At 34.9% G+C, this 20,771-nt stretch overlaps 1 protein-coding gene and 1 long non-coding RNA gene across 2 annotated transcripts in view; both read right to left on the minus strand.

Moving 5' to 3' along the window:
- Positions 1–20,771, minus strand: part of PACRG (parkin coregulated) — a 220,389-nt gene that overhangs the window by 19,178 nt on the left and 180,440 nt on the right. The window lies entirely within an intron of this gene.
- Positions 11,901–12,559, minus strand: LOC308191892. The gene is made up of 2 exons (XR_013948359.1): positions 12,207–12,559; positions 11,901–12,105 (listed from the first exon to the last, which is right to left on the minus strand). It is a non-coding gene; the product is annotated as an uncharacterized lncRNA (long non-coding RNA).

Here is a 20,771-nt window from a genome sequence, read left to right on the forward strand (position 1 = left end):
AAAGTTGAATTACAACTAGCATAAGATAACTTATTTGGAGTGATAAGCACTTAATATGGGCTGAAGATGTGGCCAATTCTATTTCTGTTAATTAAAAAAGAGGAAGAGTTTTTTTTTTTTCCCCAAAGATTAATTTATTATTTTCTGAAACAACAACAAAAATCACGTTACCACCTTAAAAGCATCTAGCAAAGCATACTTGGAATATTTGGGTCCCTTAAAAATAATTTATGATGTGGCATTAAAAGTTCAATAAATGTTTATTGACCTAGTAGGAAATATACGTTATTTGAATCTTAAAATTGCTTGCACATAGTGTGCAGTTTAGTTCCAGGAAGAAGAATAAGTGTTATGATTCTTAAGATTGAAGGGAAAACAAACAGACAAACAAAAGATAACTTCTTAAGCCTCTAGATCTTCACCTGAACAAGTGTTGTGGGAAAGAGCCCACTATTCGATATTATGAGCCTTCAGTGCTGGGGATCATTCCCTGGAGCTGTTTCATTAGACCTGATTCACCACAGCCCATGTGAACAAGGAAATGGAAAGGCTGCAGTCTTTAGGGATGTCTATAAATAATAAAAAGATGCATCCACTTTTGTTCAGGAAACTGAAGTAAATGACTAAGGAAGAGATGTTTCCTAGTCCCGTATCTAAGGTCAAATTCACTTAATGAATACATGCATGTCTCCTATTGTAATTAATGAAGGTGCCAATAGGTCTGCAAACAGTATCTAAGATAAGGCAGCTACTATTCTGAGCAACAATAACAAGAGCATAATGTAATGCTAAATATCTGGTAAATTGACCTCAGTGGCATTTATAAATTTGGATCTAAATACAAAATGCAGCTTTTTGAATGTTAAATCACCATTAGTGATTTAGATACTCCAGCTATATGTTATCATCATCCCTTTGCATAATTTTAACAGAATTTACTAGTTATACTATATCTTACTGATTAAAATACACCAATAATCTTTGGTTTATTTTTCAGAGAAATATGTATTTTCTTAGCAAAGAAGAAATGACCATTCCAAATTATTCTACTGTACAGAAAACGTTATCAACTGTGGCATGTACTTTAAATGTTCCTGAAGGATTGGATGATTTTTTTTTTTTAATATGCTTCCCATCATTGCTTTATATTGAACAATTAAACTTGTTAAATACTTTGTCTCTCTGTGAGTGAGGAAATGAAAAGCATCCTGTCAGCATGCTTGTTAGATGTAATTGAATTTAATACGTGTGCTAGAAATGAAAACTTATTTCTTTTTCTAAATTTGTAGATCATAAGTTACATTAACTAGAGCCTAACTGCCACACAACGTTTGGATTTTGTACCACTACATCCGAATAACTTCTACTTCCAATTTCACAATTATAGCATATCCTCCAACATTTAAATATATTATTGTAATGAATACTATCTTTTAAACATATTATATCTTCCATATTTCTGAATCTCAAGTTTAATTAGAATATCTATTTGAACAAATAGAATATTTTGTTGGCCCCAAACAACCAACCAAATAAAAACATAGAAAAGATGAAAAAACATAAACCCATGTATAAGACAGTGAACATTGGTTGCCTACCTCACTTCTAAAATGGGCTCCAGTAAGGCCCCAAATCCCTCTGTGACTCTTTCTGATAAATACATTGACTAGCATTCTATGCTTCACTTACAAATAGGACAATATTTGTAATGTAATCTTTCTTTAGAGGAGAACATCTCTTCCAGATGTGTAGTTAATAGTTAGTATACTCTGATACTTATGTCAATGTTTTCTTACTTTAGGGCTTGCTAGTTATAACAACGTTGGATTTTTTTTCCATTCATGTGGCTACTAGCATGTACACAAGCTGTTCAGCGAGCTACATGACATTGGAAATATAGTTCACGATGTGCTTTCAAATCACAAACTTGTAATCAACATTTAATATAACAAAAGTGGGCATGGCTATAGGGCATGGAGTCAGTCATTTAGAATTTTGGGAGGCTTTAATATTTGGAATCTAATTAGCTGGGCTGTAAATCTTGATCATCGCACTTATTAACTCTTACAGTCTGTAGTAATATTAATAACAGGATTCTTCCAATTCTTCTGTAATGCTTCTGTTGGCAATCGCATAAACATAAACAAGGTTCTCAACAAACAAACAAACTCCTCCAAACAAGAAGTCAAATAAGGTACAGGATCTTCTCTAAAATCAGTCATCCCAAGAAAAGAATAATCTTTAAGCATTCTTCTCTTTCCACACAAGCTCTGGAGGTTAATAAAGCACACAAAATTGAGTCAGTAGCAAGATTGCTCAACTAACCCTGAAGTTTTCCAAAAGACACAAGATAAAAATCATCTAAGCTTATTCTGCAACCACAGTCACCCACATGATAGAATCAGTGGCCTGTACAAAAGGTAAATCAGCTTCTGGATGAAGGAAGATCATGTTTCAACAATATTTTCAGGTAACATTTAGACCTAAATTGGTACAAAGACAAAGAGGAGAAATACAGGGACCATGGCAAGCTGACACACTAACTAGCTTTGCACCTTGCAGCAGATGAGAGTTAGAAGTCAAAGTAGAAACGAAATGTTTTTCTGATGTCGTTCTTGTCCATTTGTTCACTACAAAAAATCACCATTTAATTTTACTTTATTAATTGTGATTGAGCAGCTGCATTCAAATACTCTGGAACTATACTAAAAGTGTATAAGGTGTGAAAACTGCAAAGTCCTTGTAGAAAGGTGAGGTTTCATGATTCTTTTATGTTTATCCTTTTTCCATGGTAAATGGTTTTATTTTTCCAAGAACTGAAATCACATACAAAACAAGAAATTTAAATAATGAAGGCAAACAAACAGTTCCTCCTTCCCCTCAAATAACAGTAAAATGAATGAGTAGAAAGAAGACTGGGAGGAAATGGTGTGTAACAGGTCTGCAAGTTTTCAGAGAGAGAATATTATATACATTTAAGAGAAAACAAACAAAGAAACACAGATTTCATTTAAACACAACTGATTTAAATTTCAGCTAATTGAGATTATTATATAATGACATCTCTTGAAATCTCTTCTTTAGATGCTTGTAGTGCCCTTCTGTCACTATTAACTTCACTCTCACTTTATTTCTTGCAGGAAACCAGTAAACCCAGGTTTATGCATATAGACTCAAGGATGTGGGCTGATAGGAACTACCTTTTTGATGTCTTATTTTGATGTCTGATTTGCAGATTGCAAATGCATTAGTTTCTGACAACAATGATTCAGTTTTGAGAATTAATCTTGTCCATAGGAAGAACCTGAATTGTACAAGGCACAAATTTGTAGTCTAGGAAAAAAAAATCACTGCCTGAGGCTTCTTCCCACAAAAAGGCTAAACAAATGTAAAATGAGGTAGGTAAAACAAGCAGTTAATTTCTGGGGACAGCATAAATTCTGTGTTTTCCCCTTAGGGTATACTTGCACGTAGTTTATCATTCAATTCCTGGTGTCTTTCTATTCAGGACAGAAATAACAGTGCAAAATGCAAAGAATTTAGTCAGTCCAGAATATTAGCGTGTCATAAGAAAGGCTCCTCTGTTGGCTTTTCTGATCCATTCTCAATCTGCTAATCTCTCTGGAACTTCATTTGAATTCCTTCCTACTTTTCTGTCACTGCTGGAAAATTTGCTACCAAAACCTCAGAAATATGGTGCCACATTGAAAATAAAATATACATGGTTTTAATATTCTTCTTCATTCAGGATCATGCGTGGTAGTTTTTGTATGCTTATTTTCTGTCATATACAAATACACATTCATAGTGGGGTCTGAAATGGTGAATGGCATGAAATGGAATGAAATTATATGAATAAGATGAGGTTCATTCTGTATGGTAATTTCTCCCGCGGGCAGCAACGCTGCGCTCAGTTATCACACGTGGGTAACGTGCCACATTCTTCTCATGCCACAGCACTGCATTCCTTCCTGGCCTGGATTGTAATCTGATTTGCAATCTGACTAGGTCACAGCAAACATGACTTGAAGGATAGCTCAGCAGTAAAGTTACATGATCCTTGCTGAGGAATAAAACCTCTGGGAGATATCTGGTTAGGATAATTGATTACGCAAGAATCTTTTGGATCAACTATGCCACCGGTCTCCTGACTAACAGAAACATAAGCATTAAAGGTCACTTATCCTCTTATTTTCTCCTTTTGCTCTGAGGCGTCTGAAACATTTTTGTATTACCTGGAAGATCCACATTAACATAATTAAAAAACCTTAGAAACCATTGTAGCTCCAAATCTTGGATTCATCTCTGATTTAAAAAAGGGAAATACAAATCTAAGCAGTCCTTCCCATTCTTTGAAGAAATTCAGATTCTGTCTATTGCTCATGCTTGGAGATACGTAGGGAAATTAGAAAGAAATTTTTGCATTAGCAGAGTTAATTTTAAACTTAAAATTTAAAATTAAACTTAAAATTTAAACTTAAAATTGTTTCTTGAATTGAAAAGAAGTATTAAAGATGATCATAAAACCAACAGTAAGTTAGAAAACAGACACTTTGGTGCTTCTGTCTGGCACTAGAAAGTTTTGCTTCTTGGAAGATATTCTTTTAAACAAATTTATGTTTTTACTAGTAAGGAGAGACCCAAGTCTGACTTCACATACTTTACAAAACAAGTGATTCTACTGAGTTAGATGTAACATAATCTATGAATAATTATTTAGGTAATTACATATGTTAATTTTGTACAAATCAGTACTTTAACCTAAGGCTAATAAATCACAGAATTTCATTTAAACCAAAAGAACATAAAGTTGAAAAGTATCAATTTTTCAATAATGAAGTTTGCACACACAGTGATGTGTGAATCAATTTTCATAGACCTTGATACTTCACTGTTCTTCTGACAAGTGAAAATATGATTTAAAATTCACAATAAACTTCACACAAAACTTACATGAAAACTACGGAATAGAAAAGAGGAATTTATCTCACAGTCCTTTTGAGTCCTCACTTTTGTGTTCACAACTTAGATATTTTCATATGGACTTCTGCAAAAGCTCAGAAATCTCTAGCTGATTTTGGAATCCCAGGCACAGATATTCTATTTAGAGTTAGATTGTGTCTACATTTTAAATATTCATAGCATCTTCAGCACATTACTCTATGAAATGATTCATTACTTTCCTGATACTGAGTCAAGGAAACAGGTTGTTTCATATTTATAGAATATGTTCTGTAAAGAAAGGAAATGTAAGGAAAGCTGAACATACAAAATAAACATAGTACTTAAAATTCTGGTGTAAAAGTTAATGTCTGGAGTCCTCTATAAGAATTATTGCTGGGGGTTACTTGATTTGTAATTAAAGTTCAGGAAGTCTCTACAATCACATAATCTTCCTATTTTATGGCTTCCTTAAACATCTTAGACTAATAAAAAGTTAAAAAAAAAATATATATTTTAAATTCCATACCATACAGAGTATGAAAATGACATTTTTGCTATAAATATATAGCATTTTTGGATCTTTACTTGATACAGTGGAATGATGCCAATTTAGCAACAATGGAAACATGTCAGTTGACATAAGAAGATTTGGCCCACTTTAAGGAAGAATCACTTATTCAGTAATTATAAAAGAGTATTATGACCAAAATGCTACTTATGGCTGAACAATGTTGTGGTAAAACAGAAGTAGTAGAAGGATTTTTTGAATAAATGATACCTTTTCTAGAGGCTATTTTTCATATATTAAATAAATAACAAATAGAAATTTAATAAAAATTGACTGTTCAGAAAATTTTTAGTGTAAACAAACTTGGAAGTTTCTGTTATTGAATCTTATTTTTTTATTTCAATCAAAAATGGAAAACTAGAAAAAGTTAGAAAAGTTTCAGTGACTATGCAACTCCTTCCCTCAGAAGATATTCTTAAGTCAGAAAAATGGTGGGTTTTGCGTGTGTGTGTTTAAGTTTAGTGCTGAGTGCATTTCTAAGCTCTGGTTTTCAAACATCTGTATATACATATATATATGTATATATATAAAACTGTATACAATGAGTCTTGCTGAAAAGCAATGAACTATTCACAAAGGTAAGCTTATGTACATAAGTGCTTGGAGACTGAAGGAGTTACTTTAGATCATGGTCATACAGTGATTATAAATGAATGCAGATATTAAAATATCGTTATTAAAATTTTAATATAGTATGTGGCATGGACCAGAATAGATGTGCTATAAATGATGCAAAGCAGATAAATCCTACCTGAAAGTTTTCCTATTTTTGAGAGAAAAAAAAAAAAAGATATCTCTTCCTTGTGAGTAGGCTGTTACAAGAAAAATAGGGAAAGCTAAATCTGAGGTGACATACTATAATCTACAAGTTCTTGAACCATGGCAGAACATATTACTGCCATTTTTTTCTTTTCTTTAGAAATCATAATGGAAGAGGAAAAAGGCTTTAACCTTACCTTCAAAGATACCTTTAGCATTTTGCTTTCTGTTTTATTTTCATTTCTGTACTGTCAGAAATGCCAATGGATTTCCTTCTCCTGTCTGTTAAGCTCCCTTAGAAATATCTCTTTGTAAAATACTAGCATATAAGTTTTCCCTGCAACATTCACACACACACACACAAATTTATGTTTTATTTTAGAGTTTCAGCTTTAGTATTAAGTGTTCATTTACTTAATGGTAAGCATGTGTTGAAGGTTTTGTCCCATCATAGTTAAATAATACATTTGCAGGGTAGAGATTTCTAAATAAAACAAAAACAAAACTATAATCAGACATAGTTGTTAATACTGATCTTAGGAACTCTTGAGATGTCTACAGGTCACAGATAACAGAGCATGATACTCATTTTGAGCTAGATATATCTGGACACTCAGTTTTGGGGGAAGAATATTTAAAACTCACCCAGATCTGAATTCCGTCATGAGATCTCACAGAAGTGAAGTGGAAGGTTTTAAAAACGTGCAGAGAGAGATTAAGTTTGAATTCTGGTTTTATTTTAATTTATTTATTTATTTTACTTTGGATAACAGTTTGTACGCATGCTGCTTAATTTCTGGCTAAGTTGGAGCCTGCTGAATTGTTAGACAAACATAATCACAGGATTACCAGGAGACATAATATCATTGCAGAAAGCCCTACTATATAATAATGTAAGCAAAGCCATTGTAAGTCAATACAATTAAAGTAAAAAAAAGACACAAATCCTCACGTGAGAAGAATAGTACAATTTTAGAAAATTAGAATATAAAATGGAAAAAAAAATGGAGATTTCAGGTCAAACCCATCCCTAGAATAAACAGATGTAACTTCAAACATTTCAATATCTACTGCCTGAAATTGTCTCTTCTGTCTTCCACTAGCTCGTAAGTAATCCATGCCAACACACTCAATTTTCTTCTACCACATACAGTCTTTTTCTGCAGTTTTCTCAGGTTTCTGAATCATTTTCTGAAATCTGGAATCTGTTCTTGAATCTACCGAAGCTAAATTTTGCACCGAATTATAATAATTTTTAGCATTTTCACTTATCAGAATTTGACTTGCACATTGCTGAAGCTAGTGCCTACCAGGCAACCACAAAGACTAACAGTAGCCCTTAGCTTTCTCAGCCTGCTTTAGAGCACATGGAGAGATTAGCTTCCTCCTGAGGTGAATCAAACTACCTAAAACTAGGTTCTCGTTTGGAACTGACTTCTAGAGAAACTTTTTTTCTCACAGATGGTAGAGATGAATTCTATAGAAATGACCCTCCTTAGAATAACTGGTAACATTTTGACACTCTTTGATTCCTCTTCCTCCCCCTTCCCCTTTTGAAATCATCTCCTATTCTGGGTGCATTTTAATTTCACATTAGGCAATTTTTTTTTCTTCTGTATATGCACAGTGCTAAAAATGTCAGATTTTCTTGTACTTAAATGTTCTATATTTTGAGGCCCTAGATTTGGCTGAACATGTGCTGCTTTACTTCCACAGGTCCCAGACACATTTCCTCCTGCCACCTCTCTACTCATCTCAGATGTCTGTAGGCTGAGTCAGCTCACGAACCTAGCAGAAACACTAACCATTCTTTTTTGTTGCTAGATTCATTTTCTACCAAAATACTAAATTGAATCGGCTCTCTTAGGGGCAAGCTTAATGAAGTAGCAGGACTCCATAGCCAGGAGGGAACGGGAGATAGAGACTGCCTTTTTCAGTAGCAGCTAAATCAGAAGATCTAGAGTCAGATGATCTATTCCAGCTGCTGGAATAGACTCTGTGACTTTGGCTAAGAAGTTACCATGTCAAATTATCAATGTTGGAGACTTGTCATTGCTCCATTGATTCTCTCAGACACTCTAGATTTCCTTTGATCACTCCATGTGTAAGTTTGGTAAGATAAGAAAAAAACTTCCTGGGAGAAGCTATTGATCTGAAATATTTTTATAGTTCAGCAAATAATATTTATGTGCTGAAAGACAGTAGTGATTCAGCTAGAACATCACAAATTCTGTGACAGACAGCACCTACAGTCACCAACATAATGAGTGTTTTTTAAAAGTGAAATGCTGTTTTACAGCATGGATTGAATCACTGGTAGCTCCAGCTTCAACCTGTTCTTTCTTTCTCTCCCTCCCAGTCATCTAGGTACTGGCACCAAGGTTGACCTCAGGCTATGAGAATTAATAAGAATAGTCCCTGATGCAGGACAATACTCCTTTTGTTCATATCAAAAGCTAGCACATACTATTAATGGATCTTAAAAAAATATTAGTACAAAAAATAAGTGTATCTGTGGTGTGAATAAAACATTCAAAGTTGCTGCTGTGCCACTTTGCCCTGAGGGCATTTATTGGTTCATATGTATAGAAGTGGCTATAGTCTCTCTTGTACCTCCCCCAAAATCTGCCTTAATTAAAATTAATGGGTGTTCTGGTAATTAAATTAATGCAAGTGAGCAACGCATGATATTCCTGAATGCACATGCTTTACAGACTTCCCTGTTTCAAGACACTACAAGAGCAATTGTCTGTTGTTGTGAATTGAAAGAACGGGGTATACAACAGAAGCAAAGAATATGTACATTTAATTGCTGTGCATAAGAAGTTACAGTAAAACAAGAATTTATAGAAGAATAAACAGGTTTGCCTTTTAATCATTCTTGTCAAACACACTCTATTCTGAGTACTTTCGTCATAGCCTCTTGTTTTCCTTGAGTCCCCCCCACCCCCGAGTTTCTATTCAGGAAACCTGCAGTTTGGTTAAGACAGGATTAACACATAAATTTCATCTATAGTCAAAGAACAGATATGTATTGTACTCTGTCTAACTGCATTCAAAAAAATCCTTTATGAATTCTAAAACCAATTGATTCTCTATTGGAAATATCTTAATACAAATTGCTAAGACATGAACTTTTTTTTTCCTCCTTCAAATGTGTGGACAGAATAAATAAAATGTCATATTTACACGTACAGAGTACAGAAGTATTTATTAAATATAGAGACATTAAGCAATTAGACTATCAATTAATAACTAACAAACTATTATAAACTTCCTTACAAAGCCAACAGTATGCTCCCCAGCCCATTTTAAATGATTGACTATAAACTGGTTTAAAAGTCAATGCATTTAAGATATGTTTGGTAATGTCAATAAGTGGGTATTCTCCTGCCTTGTTCTATTGCTGTCTTAATTCACCGCAATTGTGCTGGGTTTCATTAGCTTCCATTTTATTATATAAGAAGATGAAATTTATCATGAGCACACATTAAATTGCGTGACTTTAGCTTCCTGTGATGGACAAAGTAATGATTAAAAAATGTGTCTGCAACCTTATGGCCAGTTGGAAGGATGCCGTTAATATTTCAAACATAATGGTCTTGGGCAATATTTTAGTGTGATGGGGGTGGGGTCAGGCATTTATTCCCTGTGGTAGAAATTACATATGGGGAAGGAAAGAAAGTGTCATATGATTGGCATTTGTAAGTCTAACTTGTCTCATATTAACCAATTGATTTTACTTCTCCTTCAAGAGAAAAAAATATGTTTTTTTGGTCGAAGTGAAATTTATTTATCTAAGCAAGAAGCCCAGACTCTAAGTCCTCTATGTGAATTCATTAGGACTGAATTTGCCATAAAGAAGAGTGTGGTTATAAGACCAAAAATAAGTTATTCTAACAGTACTTCACTTTCCATTTTAATCTGCCTTTCACAAAAATAAATAATGTAATGAATAAAATACTGTGCTTGGAGTTTATTAATATGTGTAGTTTTACATCCAATCTTTGATGCTGACACCACTCAAATTCATATCATATTTCCAAGACAGCAAAGGAGAGTTATTAATAAAAGATGTAAGTTGCATTGTCACACAGATAATGAAAATAAAAATATTAGTGTAAAAGTTCTTATTTGAGATTTCCACATTAGAACTCTACATCAGGGTCTCTTCACATTGGAATTCTGTACATGAAAGAACAGAAAATTGTCTGAGCTACCGTTTACTCAAAACATCTGAAAGAATAAGTCTGTACAGTATATTCACTGAATAAATAGCAATTTCAGCACACAAGTTAGTATTAGCTTTGAAGTTCACATTTCTCTGCAGTACAGTCAAGAGGAGAATATAGTGTAGGGTTCACCTTCATAAGTTAAATGTATGAACAATGAACCAAAATAAAAAACAAAGTGCATTTGACAGAAGAGTAGAGCAATATAAAACATAAATGTTTTGAGCTGATAAAAATACAACAGGCATATTATTTTTTGAAAGTACATGTTCGCCTCCAGATGAAAATGAATTGAACTGATTAGGAATGCTTAATCAAAACACCAAACAACGCACCACCCTCACCATCTCCCCAGTTAATTTACTGTAATCATTTTACTGTCTTCTTCCACAGAAATCATGCATACACTTAACAAGAGATCACATATCATATCTTATTTAAGAGCATTACAGAAACTAATTAATACTAGTAGTTACATTGGTTTTGAAATGGATTTAGATTTCATTAGAAATTGGTCTTTTCAGAGGCTAATGGAGCAGGAAAAGCAGCAATCGTAATGGTAGGTCCTCATTCTCATAAACTATTACATATATGTGGAAAATAAAAGAGTTCATTGTTTGTAAACATGTAAGAAAACAGATTTACCATGTTGTACTTCTACTATATTTTAAAAACAGCAACAAGAAAGGAAATAGAGTGAAAAACTTGTAGAAGAGACACACAGGCAGTAAAAATGAGAGTGGATACACCGTATAAAACAAAATTTAGAAAGGAAGGAAGCAAGACCAGTAAAATCAATGTTATTGCTCCAAAACTTCTTAACATGGTTTGGTTTTCTGCTTACAGACTAACAGAATTGCAACAAACCAATCTCATTATAATCTTCTGTCTTTAGAACAATCCTTTCTGGCCAGGAGATCAGTTCTGGTCTCCTTGACAGAAATTATCCCTTCTTGAATTCAACTCAAAACATGGCTACTATCATCTTCCTAGCCTGGGGCTTTGATATAAACAATCAAACCCTCTGAACACTTTTCTGGCTTAATGTTTTCCATTGTTTCAGAGTTCTAGTTCCATAATACTCCCTCTTCTTCTCACCCCCTCACCTACTCTAATTTCCGTACTATTTACCCTGTCAGCCTTGAACATGTTTTATCCAGTGTTCTTTAAAACTACCTTAGTATCTAATTGAACATACCATCAAAGTTCTTAGAAAGAGTAATCCCAGAGGGGACAGAGGAGGAGTACTCAAAATTCTCTCTAGTATGAGCTGGAGAAAATGTCTTATCAACACCTGCAGCAGTTCTGGCTGCTCAGCTTCACTATAGCAGCTGCTAAACTAAATGTAGAAAGTACTGATTTGTGTCAGCTGTCTTTAACTACCTGTGAGAATCTGAGCCAAAGAATTTTGCCTAAAAGAGAATTCATTCTGAGTCTAGTAGGGTGTTCCTGCAAGAAGCAGCAGCTAAAAATTCTCAAAATGACCTAGTGGGAGATATGTATGCAAAGCCATCTTCACCCTTCCCAGTTTTCCTTCACATGAGACGACTTCTTTGTATCTGTCTGAGAGACAGAAAAGGGATTTTCTTACTTCCATTAAACCTGGAAAGGGGGGAGTTTTTATGAACCTAGAGCTGCAGTCACAGAGGAGATCACCAGTTTCTTCACTGGAAACGAAATTGCTGTAATTTTTATATTGTTACCTTCTATGTCCATCTGTAGTCATATCTTCTCATTCCATGAATATAACGTAGGAATACTGGAGGAAATGAGTAGGGAGCAGCACAGAAGATCTCAAACCCACAGAGAAGTGAACACTACCTTTTCCATTAAAGAAGGGTGCTCCTGTTTCCCCACCTGCAGTCATTGCTCAAAAAAGTCTGTGAATGGTTCTATAATTGCATACAAGTCCTGGGAGAATTTTGCAATGCACAAAATACATAAATAAATAAATAAATGCTCAAATACATGAAAGTCACCGGTTTAAATGTAAAAATTCCTACAGATTCACACCTCCTTTCGGACAAAGGGAAAAACTATGGAGGGGAATGTAGAACCCACAGGAAAGCAATTTCTTTCCTAATATAGGTAAACATAACCTCCTTAGTAAATGGAGACTCAGAGAAATGTCAAATGGAGAAGTTAGTTTTAACGTTTCTTAAATTCAGCAGCATTTCAGAGTGTTGAGAAGCAGTTTGACTAAATACTTTAAAATAGTTAACCAAAGCTCAGATGCTGATTTCTTACAGAGTTATATTGTGTTCTTTTGAAAAATGGCTTTAATTTTAGCTGTTCATTTTTTGATCAAATGATTGCATCAAAAATGGGGATCAGTTTGGGTTCAGCTGGGGTGTAGGGCAGAGTAAAGTTTGCATATGCTAGTTACATAGCTACCAGGAGGGCAGGAGGCTATCTTAAGCTCTTTAACTATCAACCAATTCTACTTACTCAGCTTTAAATTTTAGTACTTATGGTTTAGTTTATGCTGATGACGACCTTTACAGTCAAAGAAATCAGATGACAATGGTTGTTAAATGTGCAAGCATTTACACAATATCTGAATCAGTGAAAATATTTATATTAAAACAACAGCAGAAAAACTGCAAATGAGACCTATTAATCATAATGCTTTCATCCTAGGTGGTCAAAACACTTAAAGAGTAGTTAGTTACTATAAATGCTTACATATATCACAGATAAATAGAAGATTTACCCAGGTGATGCAAAAATCTATTTCTTTTGAATACCCATACAGTTTAGGTTTGCTTATTTTCAGGACTGCCCTGACAGGAAATAATGTGTCACCAGTTTCATTTTATGGACAAGAAACCAGAGCTCAGGAAGGTTTGGTGCAGCAGAGTTAAAAACTGTTCAGGATCCTGAACTGACCCTAACTACACTCATATAGAAACCTCTTACGTTAAATACACTGACAGACATTTGAAGAGGAAATAGGATTTACATCAAGACAATTGTTGGGCCAGTTGTGAGAGGCAGTTTATCATATCTAAAAAGAGAACACAGAGATGTTCAACAATGTACTACAAGGAAATTGCATGCTGACACAACAGAACTTTAAAAATAAAGTAGCTTTTCCTCAGTAGACAGTGGTTAAATTTCTCCCAGCAAGGCAACCATAAATTCAAGAAGACTGAAAATATGCAAACCAAGTAATTTCATTGCTCTTAATAGTTCCACTTTAAGGGTAGCATTTTCCCCTGTTAGATTATCTCTTTCCCTTTCCTATGGTAAACCAGTGCAGGCTGTCAATTAGGTTAATAAATAATCTCATCCCAGAACTTCTGCTATTCAGTTAGGCTAATGACTTCATTGCAGGCAGCCTAAACCTCAAGTGGTTGTTGCCTTCTGCAATCCTGACAAAGGCTTCAGGAGTTCCTGATTATGTTAAATAAAAATTTAACACACTGCTTACCAGAGATCAGTTGGGGTTTTAAACACTGCAGTATATATGACAGTGTAGCAGATTACTAGTATGCTTTCTGTTTGCTTTTTTTCCATTTGTAGTATTACAGTATTACTGTGAAACCCTGAATTCACACTGAAAGCCTCCAATAAATTAGCTTTTCCAAGACCAAAACAGAAACATTAACACAGATTATTAAAATACTGTATTTAATAGAATGGGGTGTTAGTTTGAATGATCAATATTAATTCCGTAACTGATATATAAAATGGAATAAAGATCTTATTACAATAGAAGAAAGCATTTTGTTATTGCTTACAAGTTTTTCATGAGTATTACTGGGCAGATACATCTTTGTTTATGCTGAGAATGAAATAAATAAATTTCACACATGCAAGCACATAAAAACAGACGTTAACCTCTTTAAACAGCAGGTAAGCAAAGAGTCTTTCAAGAGGTATATATTTTTAATCAGGAAAAAAATAACAAACCTGCTTAGCTTGCTAGCTTTTGTTATTAAATGTGAAAAACTTTTTATATCAAAGGCATAAATATTGCTCATGCAAAGTCTCAATACCATTACACTTGTTCTAGTGATTCCATGTGTGGTGTAAACACAAGTTTGCATCAAATTTATATTGATTGCTGCTATTGATTCTATCACTTCTCACTAACTTCTACATGCTATAGCTAATGTCTTTGCTTTAGGTGAAGTGCACTTGTTCTGCTCAGTGTTCCTCTTTTAACATCTCATATTTCTAATTTCTTCACCTTAAGAATCAGCTTGTCTGAGCTGGACATGGGTGATTGTTAAACAGTGGCCAAAGTAAAAACATAATCTGTACAAACATATGTTCTTAAAATGGAAAAAAAAAAAAAAAAGAATTATACTCCAGTATACATAGTATTTATGTGAAAGAGACAACAGGTGTTGGCTGAACTATCATCTAGTTTGTACTATATAGTATGAGTACTATATAGTACTCATTTCAGCTGCAATTTGCAATTTATGACTGAGTTCCCTTTAAATGTTAGTTTGGGTCTGAAGTCATTTGAATATCAAAAGACACCGTTCCCTGTAATATTTGGACAACTCATTGTTTTTGAGGAGTAAATGAAAAAATGATGTGTCAACATGAAAACCTGACATCTAATGACATGTTGGCAACAGATTATAAATGTTAAAAGTGCCAGTTTATACATATTTTTTAGATATACCTTATTAAATAAATCTTTTGAGACTGAATACTATTTCATCAGCAATAATTATTTTCTGTGTTTATCATCTTTAACTGCAGGAAAATGCAGCATTACCTTTTTAATGATAAAATGCAGCCTTAACTGACTTGGACTGAACAAAAATTTCACAACCAAGGAGAGATAATTAGAACTGGAAGGTCATGAATAAATGCCACAGCGATTGTACCTTCTAGTTCCCTCACAGTATTTCCCCTAATATATTGGAAATACTTTCACAGGGGTGCTCACTGAGTTGCTAAGCACAATTCCAATTTGTAAACATTCGCATACGGTAATTTGCATTAGTTGCACATAATGTACATCAGCATTAATTAATAGAGTGGATAGCATCTGTACATCTGTTAGCTATTAGTCTTTATTCTAATTCATTAGATCTTTATCATTTACCTGAGCAGGAGAAGAAGACCTTGGCTCATGTCATTTGTAGAATAGGACAGCTTGGAACATTAAATTCTTTTGTGTATGTCCAGCTAATTATACGAACAATGATCTCAAAATTTTTGCTGCAGGACTTTGAAAATTTTCTGGTTTTGTGAATTAAAAAACAAACAAACAAACAAACAAACAAAACATTATATATATATATATATATTTAGGCCTAATTTGTGCAAATGCTGTGGAACTATGGTAAAAGCCTTTAGACTCAATTTAATTTAGCATGCACTCAGGACCTCTCTTATATAACTGTTTTTCTCTGATTAGTATAATATGTCGTAACTTTAAATTTAACTGATATGGTTCCTTCTGGTTCAACATCACACTTGATTATGTATCCACCTCTGAGGTAATGAAATTTGAATAGGGTGTAAAAACTTTCTCCTGATTTGAAAACATGCTGAAAAAAGCGGTATTTTAAAAACAGTACAAAAAATTGCACTCTCTATTGCCCTGTATATTGCATATATTAATTTCAACATACCTCTCCATGCTCCAGAGTTGATGGATACCACTGACAAATAATTTCACTGTTCATATGAGCAGTGAGGGAATCAGAGGCACTTTTCAATTTGTGTCAGTATTATTTTGGGATGAATGCTACTTATCTTCGTGGAAAGACTCTGAGTCTTGTTAGAATCCCACTGGCTTGAAAGATGTCCCTATACTGTGCTCTCTTAGACTGGAGAAATTTCAGGATTTTCACTTCATATCTTATTAAAACAAGTAGTGATTTTGGGAATAGGTTTTCAACAACAACAACAACAAAAAATGGATATAATTAGTGGACCAAAAAATGAATGATTAGTCATTCATAGGACTTCAGAGCTCAGTCTGTGCCTGTACTGATATATCTAGTAAGGAGCCACACAACTTTGGTATGTCTCTTGGCTAAAGACATGAAAGAGAGATCCAGGTGGCCTAATACCACAATATTCTGAAGTGATACAGAATGATAAAGAAATGGCTTATACTCTTCACAGTTTCAAAAAATGAGCAGATACCTATGCAAACATGACTCTTTCTAAAAGTGATGCTACCTATGACTTACCTACTTGGGCAGGCTTTACTCCACAGCCATGCAGTGCTAAGCAGTTGGTGGTATGTAGTAGCCACATGCAAACAAATAGTGTAATTTAATTCATGATGAATAATTTCTTGAAGGCACAGAGGAACTTCTTCAGGACTATAAATTGGGATATATCTCATCACTCTATCACTGGCCCCTCTGGGAGGGATTTTGCCTCTTATTATGGAAACTTTATGAAAATTACAATTCCACATTATGAATACAATTCAAAAAATGCAATGAATTATCTCCTAGTTCAACTTTTTATGTTTGTAAGCTATGTGAACAAAGTAATAGTCTATGCTACAAAGTTCATAGAATCATCAGATATCCCAAGTGGGAAGAGACCCACAAGGATCATCAAGTCCAACTCCTATCTCCACACAGGACCACCCAAAAATCAGACCATATGACTGAGAGCATTGTCCAAATGCTTCTTGAACTCCAGCAGTCTCATGTCTTTATACTGTGGTGCCCAAAACTGCACACAATACTTGAGATGAGGCCACACCAGCACAGAGCAGAGTGGGACAATCCCTTCCCTCATCCAGCTAGCAATGACATGCCTGGTGTACCCCAGGCTATGGTTGGTCCTTTTGGCTGCCAGGGCACACTGTTGACTCATGTTCAACTTGCCGTCAACCTGAACCCCCAGATCCCTTTCCGTGGGTCTGCTCTCCAGCCTCTTGTCCCCCAGTCTGTATGTAGAGCCAGGGTTGTCCCATCCCAGGTGCAGGATCTAGCATTTGCTCTTGTTAAACTTCGCATGGCTGGTGATTGCCCAGCCTTCTAACTTGCCAAGAAGAACAAAAAGAAAAGGGCATGGAAGGTTGGCTATCACAAGATAGTGATAGCGAAAATACATTCTCTTTCTGAAAAGGAAAAACTGTTCAGGACCGGGAAGCAATGAACTTCAATAGTTCATGTGCTAGCTCATACTTCGGTGATTTTCCCCATAGTGATGCAGCCTCAACGTTTTAGAGACTCAAAGGCTAGCTGGCAGTAAAGATGAGACACAGTCCATTTCAGACAGATCTTGGTTGATATTATACATTGGATACTATACATTGCAAAAGTCTCTCTGACTACCGAGCTATTGTCAGTCCTGAAGTCTGTGCTTTTTTTAAACTCTGCAGTGGCTTTCAAATGAAAGTGCAGGTTAATGCTTATGCCTTGTGGCAAAACCCTATTCAGTCCTTCATAGTTTAGAGGTCTGATCATTGTTCTTGGACTTCCTGTGATTCATTTTCATACTTTGGTTTTAATGTGGTATTGCAACTGCACTTTGAGTTACAATCAGGTTTAGCTATGTCTTTATCATGTCTAGACAATATCTCTGTGGTAATATCCTAACTTCAGGGCTTCTGGAATATTTTACTCTTCTGAAAGGACAAATAAATTTAGGAGTTCTGTATAGGTCAGCTGAAAAGATATCAAAGCATAGTATAGGACTAGAATAAACTCACAGTTACAGTGACTCCAGGCACAAGTAAGAGTAAATATGCCAAGCCTTGCTGCCAACTTTAAAAAAAAGGAGGGTGACATTCAGTTAGCTTCAGTCCCAGCAAATCCAGACCACTCATAAAGAGAGTAAACACACCATAGCACACTAATAAGCCTCTTGCAATGGATAAGAAGTAGTATGACAGAAAAAGCCAAGATTTGACAGATTTATAGATAATACTGTAATCCTTGGAAAAAAACACGAGGGGACTAAAGTCTTAATAGTGTAAGTAGTGCTACTTCTTTTACTGGAGCTTCAGTTATGAATCAGGATCTCCACTGTGTCAAAGAGTACAGTAGATATGGTAGTGGACAGAAAATAAAAGGCTAATCATTCACCACTGATTTACATCATTTAAATAAGAAAATAATTTCTGACAGCAGAGATTATGCTGATTCCTATCACTATATTACTTTAGGTTGAATTTCTATTAATTTTTATACAGATCAAAGCCAGTTTTTGCAAATTCTCATCACTATACAATATCTTTCGGCTTTGGATCTTAATTTCATTCTGCATCTTAAGTTTTGTTGATACAGTCTGGTCACAATGGAAGTGCTGAATTGTAAAATCAAGTTTATTCTAAATTACTGCAATATCCTTAAAAGCTTTCCCAGAGTCTACTGGATCATTTGTTTTTTGTTCCATTTGCTATTATTTTTAATTGTTTTGCATTATTGAGAGTCAGCTGCAGTAGCAAAACTCTTTGATGCCGATAGGTGCTAAGCTCCTACTGATGTCAGCAGGAGATGCCCAGGATCAGCGCTGCTCAGGTTTCACTGCACAGTCTTTATTGGGTTGACAAATATAGCCAAAGACTGTGGGAGAAGGAACCCTCAGCAAATCTCAGTTGTCTTAAGAGCTATAACAATGACAGTCTTTAGAAATTACAGAGCTAACTTCTCTAAAGATCAAAATGAAAACCGTGGTTTTGTTATAAGCTGCATGAAGTTCAATTAAAATCTATCATAGTATAAAAACTAACTCCTACTACCGGCCTACAATATTAATGGAAATTATCTTTATAGCATAGCATAGCATAGCATAGCATAGCATAGCATAGCATAGCATAGCACAGAACAGAATAGAATGGAACAGAACGGAACAATACGGAACAGAACGGAACAGAACAGAACAGAACAGAATAGAATGGAATAGAATAGTTCTGTTGGAAGGGACCTTCAAAGATAATCTGACCACTTTAGGATTAACCAAAAGTTAAAGCTCATGATTAAGGACACTGTCTAAACATGTCTTGAACACTGATGGGCACGGGGCATCAACCACCTCACCAGGAATCCTGTTGCAGTGCTTGACCACCCTCACGGGAAAGAAATTTTTCCTTGTAACTACTCTGTATCTCTGGCACAGCTCTGTGATGTTCCCATGCATCCTGTCATCAGTGACCAGGGAGAAGAGACGGGTGCCTTCCTCTAGCCTTCACCTCCTCAGGAAGTTGCAGAGAGCAACAAGGTTGCCTCTCCGCCATCTCTTCTTCAGACTGGACAACCCAGGTTTCCTCAGCCTCTCCTCATAAGACATGCCCTCCAGCCCTTTTACCAGCTTTGTTGCCCTCCTCTGGATACTTTCAAGGACCTTAACAACCTTTAAATAATGTGGAGACTAGAACTTCATGTAATATTTAAGGTGATGCCACACCAATGCTAAATATAGTGGAAGAATCACTTCTTTCACAGGCTGGCTCTGCTATGTTTAATGCATCCCCAAAAATGTGGTTTGTCCTCCATCAATCAACCGAGAAATTTTATCAAAATATAATATAAAAGATGTGTGAACGCTACCTTCTACAGCCATTTAGGGTATTTTTTTTCATCTTATCGATCATCTGGAGCTAAAAAGAAAAGTAAATATAAAATCTATTTGCCTTTAAAGAAGACAATGAACAAATGTTTGCAATGTGATATGATGTTCTAGGATCCTGTACAATGATGCTCAGGTTCTTGAGATTTGACTGACCACCACACCATGAAGCATTACTAAAAATGTATTCCTCTCCATTCATAAGCATAGGCTTAAAAACATTCTCCCTTCCTGGGGATTTTCTGGTAACAAAAACAATTCTCAGCCAAACATTTAAACTTTCCTTTAAAACATACTTGCTGCTATGCTCCCTGCTAATACAATTTATAATAATAGATAATTTAAAGATCATATTGGGTTGTTGAATGGGAAAACTTCCCCTTTTAGTACCTAAATAAGCAATTTCATATAAAAAAATATAATAATAGGAGCAAGGAAGGGGCTGTTCATTTGTTCAAATGTCCTCACTAAGGAGATTTGAAAATGGTTCTTTTCTGTATTTCAAAGTTTATCTTGTCTAGTTTTGGAAGTCTTAAGTGACTCATATCTCTTCCCTCGAGAGATTTTTCTGCAAATTGCAATATCAGAACATCAGGGAGTATTCCCTAATTTCAGTCTAATGCATCCTTTTTAAAATTTCATCCTTTTACTCATGATTGTAATCCCCTGGTATCAATCTACATTTTTATTTTTCCTTGATGCATATAGAATTCAAATATTTGTAAGTCCTGTCTTTTCAAAAGAATCCACATAAA

This window comes from Anser brachyrhynchus (assembly GCF_964034855.1).
Source record: "Anser brachyrhynchus genome assembly, chromosome: 3".
Lineage (NCBI taxonomy): Eukaryota > Metazoa > Chordata > Aves > Anseriformes > Anatidae > Anser > Anser brachyrhynchus.